The following is a 17,708-nucleotide window of genomic DNA, read 5'->3' on the forward strand; positions in this document are numbered from 1 at the left end:
AAGCCGCTACTTTTTTCCCACATTTTGAACAGCTTTGAACTTTGCGGCCTATAATCCAGAGCGGCTAATACATGGTTTTTTTTCATGCCGCCTCGTAAACATTTTGCCTCATAACAGTAGACCAATAAAATTGATGAGTAGTTCACAGAGGTCCAATGAAATTGTACGATAAATCAAGCGCACTTTCACAATTAAATTATTGTAAATCAGTCATTTGTACTCACCCTCATCAACATGGAAAACACTCGAAGCATTGTGCTGCCTTATGGCAGTTACTTAGTTTATAATATTTTCGCTTAGTAATTCATTTTCTAGTTAAAGTTAGAAGAGTTTTAACTATATTTGTTTTCTGTACTACATCGCGGGATGCTATGACGTCACACGCGGTTTCGCGGTGTCTTGTGGGAAAATGCCGGTTTGCGATGAAACGGGACGGAGGGAGGGAGCGCATTACGCGAGCGGCTTTGGATCTGAGCGAACGCTGCTTTTAAGTTAAAGGTGATCAATAACTTTTCCTGGTAGGCTGCAATATATATATTTTTTACCAGTCGTTAGGAGATATTGGAATGTTGTTCAGTAAAGAAGTATACGCAACGTATATTTAAAAGTAGCCGCGTACGGGCACGGTTCAAAAAAAAGCATTTGCAATATGTATTTGTTTTTGTTACCATATGGATTTAATTAAAAGTTAAAAAAATCCTCACGTGTAATATCTTTCTGTGTAAATATCTCATATTACAACGTGGGACACCTGCGGCCGAAAATCCGGTGCGGCCTAAAATCCGGTGCGGCCTTTACAATTAAAAAATTGATTTTATTTCTAAAATTAGAGCCAGCGGCTTTTAATCAGGTGCGCTCTGTAGTCCGGAATCTACGGTAATTTTGAAGAAGGCTTTTTGACTCTTTTACATTGTGTGCCTGATAATTTTTCCCCCTCACTTTTGATGAAAGGTTTCTTTTCTCTACAGTTACTTTTTAAAAATTATGACTGTGATCATGACTTAATCCAGCACAGTTTATTTGTTAACAATGTAGTCAGTGCTGACTGAAATCAATTATCTGACAAGTAAATTTATTAAAATCAGCAACAATGAGAAAAGGACACCGTAACTTGATCTTATCTCGTATTATAATACATTGGGAGATACTCTTATTGACAATGGCTGTTCATTAAATGGTTTTACAATAAAAATTGTGAAGATCCTCTTGAAAAGTTTGCTCAGGAAATAAAAAATATTTCTCTTTTACAGAACGAATGGCCTAAAAGTTAATAATATGCTTGTAAGATTTCTATTATGAAGTAACTTTAAAGTCAAAGACCATTACATTGATTTAGTGGCAGCTTGTGAGACTCAATATGACCTTGTGTTTCCTGAACCAACATCATGTATCTTGTTCACCCTGTCCTTTACTGATCGAGTGTCCTCTAAAGCTTGACACTCTACTGTAGTTTGTATATTCTCAGTACAGAAAGAGAAAACGGTATAAGCACTAACTGTCAGGCATCATCTACGCATGGAAAGGATACTTTGATATCAACTGTTTATCAGAGTGGCACTAACTACAATTGTACTGAAAAAAGGAACAAAACCAGGGGAAGGGAAAAAAGGGAATTTTAATTATCGACAGGAAACGTGATCTGTAAAATGCATAAGTATAAAACACATGGTGGTTAGATGACAGTTATTATCTTGATATTAGATAATATGAATTGTTACGTGAACAATCAATATAGTGAAATAGAGAGCTTGTGAATTACTAAAAGGTTTATGATTGAAAGTTAGATAAGGAATTATGCAGACTAATAAAACATATGACGTTCTTTTGGTCCAAAGATTGGATTTACTTTTATTTCTGCCATTGGTACATATAAAACCACCAGCTAAGTGTACACTTGGTGCAACTGGTAATCTCAACAAACCTATGCTATAGAATCAGAGAACAGTTACAGCCCAGGAAGAGGTCATTTGTTCTGTCAAGTCCATACTGATTCTGTGTAAGAGTATTTCAGCTAATCATGCTCCCTAACCTCTGTATTTTTTTTGGTTTCAGGTACTTACCTGTGTGAATGCTAATTGAATTTCCTTCCAGGATTACTCATGACATTTCACAAAACCATTTGTTATTGTCGTCATGTCACTTTTGGTCCCTTCCAAATATTGTTATTCTTTGTCCCCTAGTTTTTATTCCATCTTCCTGTCTGTTCTGTACATATCCTTCATAATTGTAAATACCCCTATCAGATCTCCTTGCACTCTCCTCCATTTCATGGAGAAAAATCCCAGATTTTTCACCCTATCCATTTAATTAAACTTTTGCCTAGAATCATTTTGATAAATTTCTTCTTACCACCTTCAAAGCTTTGACATCTTTACTGAAGTGTCACCCACAGAATTGGACACATTTCTCCAGTTGTGGCCAAACAATATTTTAGAAAGGTTCCTGATGCTTTATTTGCTCCATACTGCTTATAAAATTCTAGATCCCAAATGTTTTTCTAACCATTTTCTTAATCTGTCCTGCCACTTTCAACATTTTGGGCAAATATACTCCCTGCTCTCATACTCTTTTAGAATTTGTTCTCTTAGTTCATCTCATTTTTTCTGTCAAAAAGTAACTTTTCACATTTCTCAGCATTAAATTTCCACCCACCTTTTGCCCACTCCACCTTTCTGCCTTTGTCTCCTGGAAGTCTATTTGTATTCTCATAGTTCATTACTCTTCCAATTTTTGTGTCTTTACACATCTGAAAATTTTTCTTTGTCTTTCAAGTGCAAGTTGGGAATTTCACTTTGCACTTCTATCCAGTATGAGAAACAATATTTTGCAGTTACTTGCTCATTCATGTTATTCAGCCAATGTTCTTTTCAAGATGATCCAGTATTTGTATTCTATGGTCTATAAGTAATGGCCAGTAATTACGAGATTTATTCCTTCATCCTTTCTTGATGAAGATGTAATATTTGAGATTTTCCTGTCCTCATTTAACACTTAAATCTACAGGTGTTGGGAAGATTATGGCTATGGTTTCTGCACTTCACTTCTTGTGCTTGGCCCTCAGCAACCTTGGATACATCCCATACAAACCAGTTAATTTAGCCACTTTACATGAGGCTGATCTTTCTAGTACCTCCTCATCAACTTTTAGCCTATTCTGAATCTTAACTATACTTCCTTTTTGAGACCCCAACAGTATCTTATTTCTTGGTTAAGACTGATGTAAAATTCTCAATTGGACTGTAAAACATACATCTGTCTTTGTGAATAAATTTGTAAGTTTGCTTCCGAATGGCCCACCTCTTCTCTTTGCATTTTTCCTGCCTTCATGCCCATAGAATATGTTTGCTGACAGCCCTGGAAATCATTGTCATGCTTTTTGCTTTTATTCTCTGTTTTATTCAGAGAGCCCTGGGTTTCATTTCCCTACCTTTCTTCCACAAGGGAATATATAGACTGAACATGAAATATCTGCCTTTTATCTTTGGTTCCAATTTACCAGGGCTAGATTTGTTCTTGCCCCATTGAAATTGGGGCTTCTTTAGTTGACTCTTTTTTTCATGGGAGTGATCTATTAATTGTAGTTACTCTGGATTTTATGATATGATTGCTGGTTTCTTGATGATTCCCAACTAGTCTGAGTTTCACTTGGCCTGGTTCATTCCTGAGAACCTAGTGGAGCCATGAACATACCAGTCCCAGGGCAGCAACTCAAACCAGCAGCTCCTCCAAGGGCAGCGACTCAAACCAGCGGCCCCTCCGAGGGCAGCGACACGTTCCAGTACTTTCAAGTGGGCCTTTCAGAGAACCGCTTGCTCTCCTCCATATTTGCCTTGATGTTTCAATCTTCCTCAGTGCTTTAATTGGTAAGAAATGTAGTTGATCATGGCTCCTCTTCTTGTCTCCAAGCATTTCCTTGTGGTAGCTCATGTTCGCATTTCTCTCCTAGAGTTTTCTCAGGGACAGCAAACTGCTAGCTCACTCGATTGAACTACAGATTGTAAGTCATGGGCTCTAACAGCTTCAAAAAGAAAACCAAGACAAAAGGAATAAGTAGAAGACGTAGAAAAACTGAAATCATTGACTATCTGGAAGATGTTGCCCGAGGAACCGTTGTTCACTGGCACCAACTTAACCAGAAGATTCTAAAGCATTACAAAACATTAAGGTTGAACATCATCTTGAAGATGCTGATTTTTAAAAAAATACTTACATTTATGTCTTTTCTAAGGAGTATAGAAATATTACAGCTGAATGCCTGCTGACAATATTAAAGGACCAAAAATAGATGTCCTGCTTTATTATATATTGACCTGGATTTTCCAGTGAGAATGACAGTAAAATGATTATTGTTCACCACTGTAAATTGAAATATTCAAGTGTAAGCATATGTGCAGATTACAGCAGAAACCAAAGAGAGCAGATGGAGAAAGGCAAAATGATTAGGATTAAGATTAAATGTATTTTTGTAGTTAACTGTCAGGTTCATTGTGTGAGAAATGAACATTATGAGTATCCCAGAAATGCCAATGACAATGTATGTGAATTGGGAGTTTTAGTACACTTGCTTTTCAAATGTTCAGGCATTGGGTGCCAAGAATATAATAAGCTGATTACTGAACCAGCTGACTCTGACTATGGAAAGTCTTGACTCCTTTCCTCTTCCTTTTCAGTCCTGATGAAGGGTCTCAGCCCGAAAAGTTGATTGTTTACTCTTTTCCATAGCTGCTGCCTAGCCTGCTGAGTTCCTCCAGCATTTTGTGTGTGTTGCTTTGAAGTTAAGCAAGTTTTGCTTTGAGTATACTGTATATAATCCTGACTTAAGCCCGGTGATATTTGGCCACATAACTTACAGTGGTGCTAGAAAGTTTGTGAATCCTGTAGAATTTTCTCTATCTCTGCATAAATGTAACCTAAAATGTGATTAGATCTTCATGTAAGTCCTAAAACTAGATAAAGAGAACTCAGTTAAATAAATAACACAAAAGATATTATACTTGTTCATTTACTTATTGAGAAAAATGATCCAATATTATATGTATTTGTTGGAAAATATATTTGAACCTCTAGGGTAATGCCTTCTACAAAAGCTATTTGGAGTCAGGTGTTCCAATCAATGAGATAAGTTTGGAGGTGTGGGTTGTAAAGGTGACCTGTCCTATAAAACAGACACACACATTCAGGTTACTGACAGAGCCTGCTCTTCTCAAAGATTTGTTAATGTGCAATCGAAACAACTTTCAGAGGGCCTTAGAAGAAGAACTGTGAGATGCGTAAACTTGGAAAAGGCTACAAAAGCATTTCTACAGACCTGAGTGTCCCTCAGTCCACAGTAGGAGAAATGCTCTACAAATGGAGGAAATTCAGTACTGTTGCTACTTTCCCTAGGAGTGGGCATCCTGCAAAGATCACACCAAGAGCACAACGTGCAATCTGAAAGAAATGAAAAAGAACACAAAGGTAACAGCAAAAGACCTGCAGAAATCTCTAAACTTGCTAAAGTCTCTGTTCATATGTACACTATATAAAAAAAAACACTGAACAAGAATGGTGTTCTTGGAAGACACCATGGAGGATGCCACTGCACTCCTAAAAGACATCTCAAGTTTGCAAATGACCACCAGGATGTCCTACAATGCTTCTGGGACAATGTTCTGTGGACAGATGAGACAGAAGTTGAAGTTTTGGGCAGAAATGCACGCTATGTTTGGAGGAAATAGAGCACTGCACACCAACACCAAAATCTCATTTTAACTGTGAAGCATGGTGAAAGGAACATCATGGTCTGGGGCTGCTTTGCTGCCTCAGGGCATGGACAGCTTGCAAGTGTTGAGGGAACAATGAATTCAAAATTGTATCAAGACATTTTACAGGAGAACGTCAGGGTAGCAGTCCATCACCTGAAGCTTAATAGAAGTTGGATAATGCAACAGGGCAATGATCTGAAAGACAAGAATAAATCAACAACAGAATGGTTTAATAAGAAGAAAATTTGTGTTTTGAAATGGCCAAGTCAAAGTCCTGATCTTAATCCTATGGAAATATTGTGGAAGGACCTGAAGCAAGCAATTCATGCAAGAGAGCCCACTAACATCCCAGAGTTGAAGCAGTTTTGTAAGGAGTTTTGACCTAAAGTTCCTCCAAGCCAATGTGCAGGACTGATTTAACAGTAACCAGAAATGTTTGGTTGAAGTTATTGCTGTACAAGGGGGTCACAACAGTTACTGAAAACAAAGGTTCACATACTTTTCCCAACAAATACATGTAATATTTGATCACTTTTCTGAATAAATAAATGAAAAAGTACAAAGCTTTTTGTGTTATTTATTTAATGGATTCTCTTTATCTAGTTTTAGGACTTGTGTGAACCGCTGATCTCATTTTAGGTCAGATTTATGCAGAATGAAAGGAAATTCTACAGGGTTCACAAACTCTAGCACTACTGTAGATTTGGATGAGGTATCAAAAAATTGTGTTCTTGGTCAGTTCAGGCCAATCCGTCATCTCATCAACATCTGATCATCTTCTGGGATGAAGCAGCTCCTTTAACAGACCCTCCATTAATCTGCCCTCGGTGTTTAGTTCTTCCATGGTCAATGACAGTGCCTGCGGTGTGTACACCATCTACAAAACGTACTGCAATTTTCTCCCAAGCTACACAACAACAATGCCAAGCTTTCAGCTACACTGAGAGGTGTAGGGAGTTCATGAGAACCTCATCAGTGTAGATTCTCTTCTTTCTCACCACAGCTGTCATTGTTCATTTTGGTCCCTCCTCAGTAGCACTGTGGTAATCCTTCATTAAGGCAATAGCTTTTCTCAATCACCTTCTCAAGAACAATTGGGCATGAGCAGTAAATACTCCCCTTGCCAGCTATACCCACATCCTGAAAATGATTAAAGCAGCTACTTCATTAGTCCAATTAAAATCTGGGTAGTTGAAGTTTTATTTTTCAATGTGTGCTATGCCTTGCCAATACTTAATGTGCCCATTTCTAAATTTCTGTAGCCATATTGTGGTCTGGTTCCTCTCGGTACATGATTGCCTCTAGCTCCTTTATTTTATTAGTGATACTGTTCACAGATCATTTAACTTATTTTAATAGGATTTCCTCTCAATTTATGGTTAAACATCTTACACTTCTATTACTTTCCTTTATATTCATCAGCCTGTTATTCTTCCCTATACTTTTTTTTTTCTTGTTTCATACTTAGACAGCTGTATTTCTTGTAAATTTACATCAGTTCCATGCCTGGGGTAAAATAAAATTTAGTAATAGCCATATGCATGTTCATTTACCTTACTGATGTTTTTTACATTTTCAAAGCATGTTTATAACGTAAGGCTGTTTACACCTTGTGTCATCTGTCTGTTTTGCTTTTATGTGGGTTTGACCTGTTAATCACTTCTCTCCCTCATTATCTCAAAACTAGAAGTCCAAAAGAGATGTTACTAGAGTCTTTGGATATGTCCTCATCACATCCATAATGATTACATTTGCTTCATTTCACAGGAGAACGATTGGCAATAAAAGGATGAGTGCATCCTTTTATGGACTTTTCTCCATGTACAGAAAATCTGTTACTTTGCAAAGTTCTGCTCTTCGACTGCAAAACCAGCTTTTAACACAATCATTCCTACAGTTCTGATTGGAAAGCTCCAAAACCTGGGCTTTTGTACCTCCATCTGCAACTGGATCCTCGATTTCCTCACCAGAAGACCACAGTTTGTGTGGATTGGAAATTACATCTCCACCTCACTGACAATCAACACTGGCGCACTTCAAGGATGTGTGCTTAGCCTGCTGTTCTACTCTCTCTGTGTGGTTGGCACAGCTCAAATGGCATGTATAAAGTTGCTGAAAACACAACTATTGTTTGCTGAATTTCAGGTGGTGTTAAGAAGGTGTTTAGGAGTGAAATATATCTGTTGGTTGAGTGGTGTTTTAGCAACAACCTTGCACTTGGTCTTAACTGTTGCTAAGACCAAAGAACTGATTGTGGACTTAAGGAAGGGTAAGATGAAGGATCAGAAGTGGGAAGAGTGAGCAGTTTCAAGCTGCTGGGTGTTAACATTTCTGAGGATCTCTCCTGGGCCTAAAATATTCATGTAACTGCAAAGAAAGCATAACAGTGGTTATATTTCATTAGAAGTTTGAGGAAATTTGGTATGTCACCAAAGATACTCGCATATTTCTACAGATGTACTGTGGAGAGCATTCTGACTAGCTGCATCACCATCTGGTGCGGGGGTGGAGCTGGGGGTCAAAAGAAGCAGTAAAAGTTGTGAACTCAGTTCCATCAAAGGCAAAGGCATCAAATGCTCCATAGCATCCTGGACATCTTCAAGGAGTGATGCCTCATAAAGGCATCGTCCATCGTTAAGGGCCCCCGTCAGCCAAGACATCAGGACAGGTCTTCTTCTCATTGCAACCATTAGGAAGGAGGGACAGGAGCCTGAAGGCACACACTTAATGATTCAGGAACAGCTTCTTCCCTTCTGTCATCCGATTTCTAAATGGACTTTGAACACATGAACACCCCCTCAGTTCCTTTTGTTTGCACTATTTATTATTATATATATACTCGCTGTAATTCAAAGATTTTGCTATTATTGTGAATTATTGTACTGCTGCTGAAAAACAGCAAATTTCACTACATATGCTAGTGATATTAAATCTAATTCCTTCATCACCAGTGAACAAGGACACTTTCATTGCACTTTTGGAAAGTAAGTAATTTGTTGCCCTCTGGTGATAGCTTATGGTATGTACAGCACTTGATCTGACACTGAGTATCTTAATATTTGGTACTTGTGCGTTTTTTTATTATTAAATGTTACAAGGTGTTTGGAAGATTTGGTTGTGGGTGTGGGAGTCAGGAAATTATAGGCCATATAGTTTGACTTCAGTGGTTGGTAAGATGTTGGAGTCCCATTATTGATGAGGTTTCAGGGTACTTGGAGGCACATGATAAAACAGGCCATAGTCAGTATGGTCTCCTTGAGGGGAAATATTGCTCAACAAATCTGTTGGAATCCTTTGAGGAAATAACAGGCAGGATAGACAAAGGAGAGTCAGTGGATGTTGTTTACTTGGAGTTTGAGAAGGTGACGCACTTGAGGCTGCTAAACAAGATGGAATTACAGGAAAGATACTAGCATGGAGAGAAAATTGGCAGACTGAAAGGAGGCAAAGAGTGGGAATAAAGCCTTTCTGGTTGGCTACCAGTGATTAGTGGTGTGCTGCAGGAGTCATAGTGTTGGGACTGCTTTTTATGTTATATGTTAATGATTTGAATGACGGAATTGTTGGCTTTGTGGCCAGGTTTGTGGATGATACATAGATAGCTGGAGGGGCAGGTAGTGTTAAAGAAGCAGGGAGGTTGCAGAAGGACTTAAAGAAATTCGGAGAATGGGCAAAGAAGTGGCAGTTGGAATACGGTGTAGGGAAGTGTGTGGTTATACACTTTGGTAGAAGGAATAAAGGCATAGACTATTCTAAATGGTGAGAAAATATTTCTGGTACTGTATATATTTCTAGTAAGATGGTGGCATGTTCAATCACAGTGACCTTTGCAGGTCCAGCTAGTGGTGTAATTCTTGTCTTTTTTTATGATTGCAAGACACTTGGATATTAAGAACACCAAATATTGCAAGTCTTTCCCCACTAGCAAGTTGGGAAGACTTGCTAAGTGGGTCATTGCTTGCTACAGCCACCTAGGGAAGAGGGCATCAGAGGCAGTCTAACAAATTGTGCAAGTGATTGTCCTTGACAGTTTTCTTGTGATCGCAGCACCCTGTCAGCATTGGTAATGTAGAATACTGCAAGTCCAGTTCATTGGTTGATTGGCAAGACCAACGGCAGAGGTAATGCGAGGCCTTGGTTATTGCGTGGACCAGGCCCTCGTGCCGCGGCATCACCTGCTACAGCCGCTTGGGGAGGAGGTGGTTGAGGTGATGTGGGAGAGAGCAGAGGTAGGGTGGGTGCATTAGAGTTGTTGCTGGGTTGGGTGCTGGCTCCTCCCATTGATGCTGTTCTCCAGTGTTTGCTCAGTGGAAGATGAGCTGAATTATGTTCATCTATGGCTGTACTAGCATGTGATGAGGAATTGTTGTGTGATTGTTCTTGTAGAAACATGGCTCCAGGGTAACATCCCATGTACCATTAATACACAGGCCATTCCACTCAGGCACGTGGGCTATATTATTTTGTTGTGATTGGTCAGTATGGTGCTGGTGAACCACTGTGATGTGTTGCAGGCTGCTGACAAAAACTTTATTTATCTATCTATCTATCTATTTCTAATATATTATTACTGCAATCTGCAGTCTGTAATTTCCCTTTAAGAACCGTCTTAATAAACTAGTGATTTCACAATCTTCTGTACGACTTGCCAGATTTAACTGTCAAGCATGCAAGTATGGCATCTTTAAGCAGACAAAGGTATGTTAGCACAGCCAAAAGACCCTATGATTTCAGTCTCTGAGGCTGATATGAGAGCCATTCTTCAGGAAGGTGAACCACGGAAAGCATTCAGCCCAGACAGGTTACCTGGCCAAGTACTGAAGACCTGTGCTGATCAACTGGCTGGAGTGTTTATCTATATCTTTAACCTCGTGCTTAGCAGTCTGAGATACTCGCCTGCTTCAAGCAAGCTTCAATTGGTGCCTTGGAAGAATGTGGTAATCTGTCTCAATGACTATCATCCAGTAGTACTTACATCCACGGTGATGAAGTGCTTTGAAAGATAGGTGATGAAACATATCAATTGTTGCCTGAGAAGTGAGTTAGGTCCACTCTAATTTGCCTGCCATTACAATAGGTCAACAGCAGATGCCATTTCACTGGTTCTTCACTCAACCATTGGAACATTTGGACAGTGAAGATGCAAACATCTGGATGTTCTTCATTGACTACAGCTGAGCATTCAATGCTATAATCCCCTCAAAACTAATAAGCTTCAAGTCCTAAGCCTTAATACTTCATTGTGCAACTGGATGCTCGATTTCCTCACTTGCAGACCCCAGTCAGTTTGGATTGGCAACAACATACCTTCCACAGTCTCCAAGTGCACCACAGGCTGTGTGCTTAGTCTATTGTTCAACTTGCTTATGACTGAGGCTAAGCACAGCTACAATGCCATTTTGCTGAATACACCACTGCCATTGGCCAAATCAAAGGTAGTGACAAATCAGCATAGGAGGCAGATTGAAAAGCTGGCTGAGTGATGCCACACTAACAACATCTCATTCAATGTCATCAAAGAGATGATTATTGACTTCAGGAAACTGTAAGTGCATGAGCCAGACCTCATTGGGGGATCAGAGGTAGGGAGGGTCAGCAACCTTAAATTCCTCAGTGTTATCATTTTGGAGGATCTGTCCTGGATCCAGCGTGCAAGTGCCATTACGACGAAAGCACAGCAGTATCTATACTTTCTCAGAAGTTTGCAAAGATTTGGCAATCATCGACTCTACCTGTAAGTTAACCTTTAGGGTGTTCTGCACAAGATCCCTTTGCATCTCAGATTTTTGGATTTTCTCCTCGTTTAGAAAATAGTCTGCACATTTCTACTACCAAAGTGCATTACCATGCATTTTCCAACATTGTATTTCATTTGCCACTCTCTTGCCCATTCTCCTAATCTGTCCTTCTGCAGCCTAGCTGTTTCCTCAACACTACCTGCCCCTCCAATCTTCGTATAATCTGCAAACTTGGCAACAAAGCAATCTATACCATCATCTAAATCATTAATATACAGCATAAAAAGAAGTGGTCCCAACACCGACCCTTGCAAAACACCACTAGTCACTGGCAGCCAACCAGAAAAGGATCCTTTTATTCCCACTTGCTGCCTCCTACCAATCTACCAATGTTCTAACCATGCCAGTAACTTTCTTGTAATACCATAGACACTTAACTTGCTAAGTGGCCTCATGTGTGGCATCTTGTCAAAGGCCTTCTGAAAGTCCAAATATACAGCATCCACTACATCCCCTTTATCTATCCTACTTGTAATCTCCTCAAAGAATTCCTACAGGTTCGTCAGGCAAGATATTCCTTTAAGGAAACCATGCTGACTTTGTACCATCTTGTTCTGTGTCACCAAATACTCCGTAACCTCATCCTTAACAATTGACTCCAACCTCTTCCCAACTACTGAGGTCAGGCAAACTGGTCTATAATTTCCTTTCTGCTGCCTTCCTCCTTTCTTAAAGAGTGGAGTGACATCTGCAATTTTCCAGTGCTCTGGCTCCAATGCCAGAGACCAATGATTTTTGAAAGATCATTACTAAATGCCTCCACAGTCTCTAACACTACCCCTCGGGTGCAGTTCATCTGTTCCAGGTGACTTATGTACCCTGAGGTCTTTCAACTTTTTGAGCACCTTACTATTACTTTATAATAGTAACTGCACTCCCTTCTCTTCCCTCACACCCTTCAACATCTGGCACACTGCGAGTGTGTCTTTCACAGTGAAGACTGATTTACTCTGCAAGAAAATGAATCTCAGGGTTGTATATGGTGACATATATGTACTTTGATAATAAATTCACATCAAACTTTATGACTGTTTTGCTGCTATTGTAACTACACTTGCTAAGTGTTGTGTGTGACTGTGGGTACTGTATTTTGCACCTTGGCCCTGGTGGAATGTTGTTTCATTTGGCTGTATTCATGTGTATGGTTGAATGACAATTAAACTTGAACTACAGAAATCAGAGGTGTAAAGTGTCTTGGGAATCCTCATGCAGGGTTCTCCAAAGGTTCACATACAAAATGTTAGAGGAACTCAGCAGATCTAAAGGTAACTTGCAGGTTGAGTCAGTGGTAAGGATGGCAGATGCAATGTTTGTATTCATTTTGAGAGGACTAGAATATAAAAGCAAGGATATAATTCTGAGGCTTTATAAGGCATTGGTTCAACTGCATTTGGAATATTGTAAGCAATTTTGGGCTCCATATCTAAGAAAAAATATTCTGGCATTGGAGAGGGTCTAGAAGAGGTTCATGAGAATGATCCCAGGAATGAAAGGATTAACCGTTTGTGGAGTATTTGATTGCTCTATGCACGTACTCACTGGAGTTTAGAAGAATGTGGAGGGGATCTCTATCATTTGAAACCTATCAAGTATTGAAAGGCCTAGATAGAGTGGATGTGGAGAGGATGTTTCCTTTAGTGGGAGAATCTAGGACCAGAAGGCAGATCCTCAGAACAGAATGACATCCCTTTAGATCAGAGATGAGAAGGAATTTCTTTAGTCAAAGGGTAATGAACCAGTGGAATTTATTGCCAGATTTGGTTGTGGAGGCAAATTATTGACAGACAGACAGACAGACGTACTTTATTGATCCCGAGGGAAATTGGATATATATTTAAAGCACAGGTAGATAGGTTCCTGATTAGTATGGGAATCAAAGTTTACAGGGATAAGGCAGGAGAATGGGGTTGAGAGAGATAATAAACCAACCATGATAAAATGGCGGAGCAGACTCAATGGGCCAAATGGCCATTTCGGCTCCTATATTTCATGGTTCATGGTTATTTATTCCTACTAATTCTTGCATTTCAGCTACACTTGTCTTCTACGTAATTGATCATATTAAAGTGAGTTGGCTAGATCCTCACCTTTCAAACATTTACAGTAAAGTTAATGTTCTTATTAATCTCTTCCCCACTTTTTGTTAGTGCAGGTTACTGAATCTTGACTAAAGAACTGAGTGAAGCTAGCATTATTAATGTTAACAGATTTTTAAAAAGGCTGAATCTCTTGACACGTCAAAGTGTCCCATTCTTATTAATCAACCTTATAAGCACAAAATAGACTTTGCCATATAAGCTTGGATTTCAGGAAAGCTGAGTGACACTTTACAATATCCCTTCCAATTGTGTTTTCAACAAAGGACCAGATAAGGATTATAGGCCTGTAGTGGTTGGAGTATCAATCTAGGAATTTTAAAATCACACCACAGAATTTTGGACTGTTTTTAAAAAATAACACCTGGAAATAAAGAAAAAGTGGATTTCATTATGAAATATTGAGATAGTTATAGAAACCTAACTGATTCATCAGACAGAGTATAACCTGTCCTATTATATGTAATTACAGTTCCCTGTCCTTGCAGTTCATAGAATCTTAGAATAACACGAGGAAGTGGTCATTTGGCTCATTGGACTGGTATCATTTTTTTTTTAGTTTTTCTATTTTTCTGTTGTTCTGTAAATACGTGGTCTTGGTGATGACAGAGCTGGTCGATCCTCAGCTTCTCTTCGGGTCAGCTGAAACAATGAGGTAGCCAACAGTTCTGTTCATGTTCAGATGCCAGGAAGAGGAATGAACTAAATAGCTGGGGAAATGATCTTGTGATTGGAAAGAGTTGGCAAATTGTTGTCATCCCAACATTGGGTAAAGCTTTTGTTCATCCAGTGCTCAATGTCAGTCACAGATTATCTGACAAGGAGGAGCCCGATATGAAGAATAGAAATAGGAAGATTCCAATAGGAAGATGTGCTGTGAGGATTACATTCCTTGACTTCTCTAGTGCCTTTAACACCATCCAGCCCAAGATCTTAAGGCACAAACTAACGGAGATGGGAGTAGACTCTCACATGGTGGATTGGATAGTGGACTACTTGACAGATAGACCTCAGTATGTGCGGTTGGGAGACTGTAGGTCTGACACGGTGGTCAGCAGCACAGGGGCGCCGCAGGGAACCGTTCTCTCTCCGGTCCTGTTCACCCTGTACACATCAGACTTCCAATATAACTCGGAGTCCTGCCATGTGCAGAAGTTCGCTGATGACACGGCCATAGTGGGGTGTGTCAGGAATGGACAGGAGGAGGAGTATAGGAAACTGATACAGGACTTTGTGATATGGTGCAACTCAAACTACCTGCGTCTCAATATCACCAAGACCAAGGAGATGGTGGTGGACTTTAGGAGATCTAGGCCTCATATGGAGCCAGTGATCATTAATGGAGAATGTGTGGAGCAGGTTAAGACCTACAAGTATCTGGGAGTACAGTTAGACGAGAAGCTTGACTGGACTGCCAACACAGATGCCTTGTGCAGGAAGGCACAGAGTCGACTGTACTTCCTAAGAAGGTTGGCGTCATTCAATGTCTGTAGTGAGATGCTGAAGATGTTCTATAGGTCAGTTGTGGAGAGCGCCCTCTTCTTTGTGGTGGCGTGTTGGGGAGGAAGCATTAAGAAGAGGGACGCCTCACGTCTTAATAAGCTGGTAAGGAAGGCGGGCTCTGTCGTGGGCAAAGTACTGGAGGGTTTAACATCGGTAGCTGAGCGAAGGGCGCTGAGTAGGCTACGGTCAATTATGGATAACTCTGAACATCCTCTACATAGCACCATCCAGAGACAGAGAAGCAGTTTCAGCGACAGGTTACTATCGATGCAATGCTCCTCAGACAGGATGAAGAGGTCAATACTCCCCAATGCCATTAGGCTTTACAATTCTACCGCCAGGACTTAAGAACTTTTTAAAAGCTATTATTAATGCTTTTTGAGATAGTGATTTAGATGCATATCATATTTTTTACTGAGTTAAGTATTGTATGTAATTAGTTTTGCTACAACAAGTGTATGGGACATTGGAAAAAAAGTTGAATTTCCCCATGGGGATGAATAAAGTATCTATCTATCTATCTATCAAAGATAAGCTTGGGAGATACCAAAGGTACCACTGTCGACTTGTGGGCAATTTTCTTACAGCTCTGTGTGGCTGATTATTTAGTAGCTGGTATGGAGGTCAGTGCTGTTAAAGGATTCGATTCAAGCAGTCTGAAAGATGCATTGATTTAGATTATCCTTGTTGCTTTCTCAGGATACAATTTAGTTATTGTCCAATAGGATATTTGATGATGTGACATCTATACCTAACTGACAAGAGGAACTGAAACTTTTGGAAAAGTAAGCACGTTTTGGGAAGCGACAGCTTGATTAAGAGACAAAAGGGAAATTGAAGAATGCAAAATTTGAGGGGCTAAGGATTGTAATTTTTTTTTGAGAAGGGTAATAGATAGCAAAGACATGATGACATTTCAGCATGTGGAACACTTTGCAGTATCAGTAAAGATAGGATCCAAGTGGAGAACTTGGGGAGCAGTTTGGTGGGAGAGATTAAATTAGTGAAAACAAATCCAAGAAACAAGATAAGGAGAAACAAAAGGATATGTGATGTTTAGCTGTGGATTGTCAAAGGGAATTGATTGAATAGTCAAACTTTTAAATCCATGAATTCTTCATACCAGTTGGTCCTAATTAGTCTATCAGCTTAAATAGGGAGGTCACATCTTTCACAATTTAACACTTGAAAAAGGCACCATTCTGTATTCTGACAAGGCAATATTACATGGTACACAGTGGCAAAAATAAAATTTAAGAACCTTTGCAAAACCTCCATGAGGAGGTATAACAACCCCGCTGAACTGTGGGAATGCACGAAACACAGTATTTGGTACAAGATCTGAAACAGCAAAGGGTGATCATTAGGATCAACTTTACTGAAACAGAGAAGACAAATTGTAAGGGAACTAGGGTCCATCAACTAGGGCTAATTGAAAATATTTGTAGAAAGAAATGAAAAATAAAGAATTCAGTATTTAGCAAAGATAGAAAAACAATGAGTGAGTTGATATCAGAGAAATGAGTATTGTATGTGTGTTAAAGGAACTCAGATTAAATGGAACCATTACAATAACAGTACTGAAGAATGAATGAGTTGTGGGATGGAAATGCAAGAGATTTACTATCACTGCAAGAGATGTTATCAATTGTTTTGAATCTACAATAAAATATTTAAATATCAGTTTGACCATGGTTAGCTATAAAATTGCAAGAGTAGACAGGTTGAAAATGATTAAAGTGCAAAAACTATTTCATGATCTCGATTAAAAAATGATTATATGGGAGAAGCATAGCAGTTAAAGCAAAATTTAAGATAGGAGTTGAAAATGGTTAGGTGTCCAACCATTCTAGTGACGCATGTTTAATTGTGTTGGGATATGAAAGTGATGCTGTTGGTAGATAAATTCAGATTTTAAAAATTATTAGTGTCATCTATGTGAGTCTGTACACACATGTTCACCGAATAATCAACATAGCAGAGTTGATATATTGGGTAATAAAATTTAGTTATCTCTAGACTTAGTAATGAGATAATGAAATCCTATGGCTTCATGCTGCATGCTGTAAGAAGAATATTGATAGTTTAAAATTAGGTACAAAAGTAGAATAATGTCTCATAAAAGAAAATGCCTTTCACAACAGTATTGGGGCTACTTTCGTTGGAAGAAATTGAACTATGGTAGAATCATAGTCATATAGCAGGGAAACATGCCTTTTGGCTCAACTGGTCCATGTCAACCAAGATACCCCTCCAAGCTGGTCATGTTTCCCATCATTTGGCCTATACACGTCTAAATCTTTCCAATTCTCATATACCTGTCCAACTATCTTTTAAAAGTTGTTATTGTATCTGCCTCAATCACTTCCTCTGGAAACTCATTCCACATAGCTGCCACGTTTTATGCAGAACAATAGTTTTCCCTTAAGTTTCTCTTAAATATTTCACCACTCACCTGAAACTTATGCCCTCTAGTTCTTGATACCCCAACTCGGAATAACCGAATGCATTCACCCTATCGATACCCCACACAATTTTATATACCTCTATAAGATCACCTCTCAGTT

Source organism: Hemitrygon akajei, chromosome 5 (genome assembly GCF_048418815.1).
Source record: "Hemitrygon akajei chromosome 5, sHemAka1.3, whole genome shotgun sequence".
NCBI classification, from domain to species: domain Eukaryota; kingdom Metazoa; phylum Chordata; class Chondrichthyes; order Myliobatiformes; family Dasyatidae; genus Hemitrygon; species Hemitrygon akajei.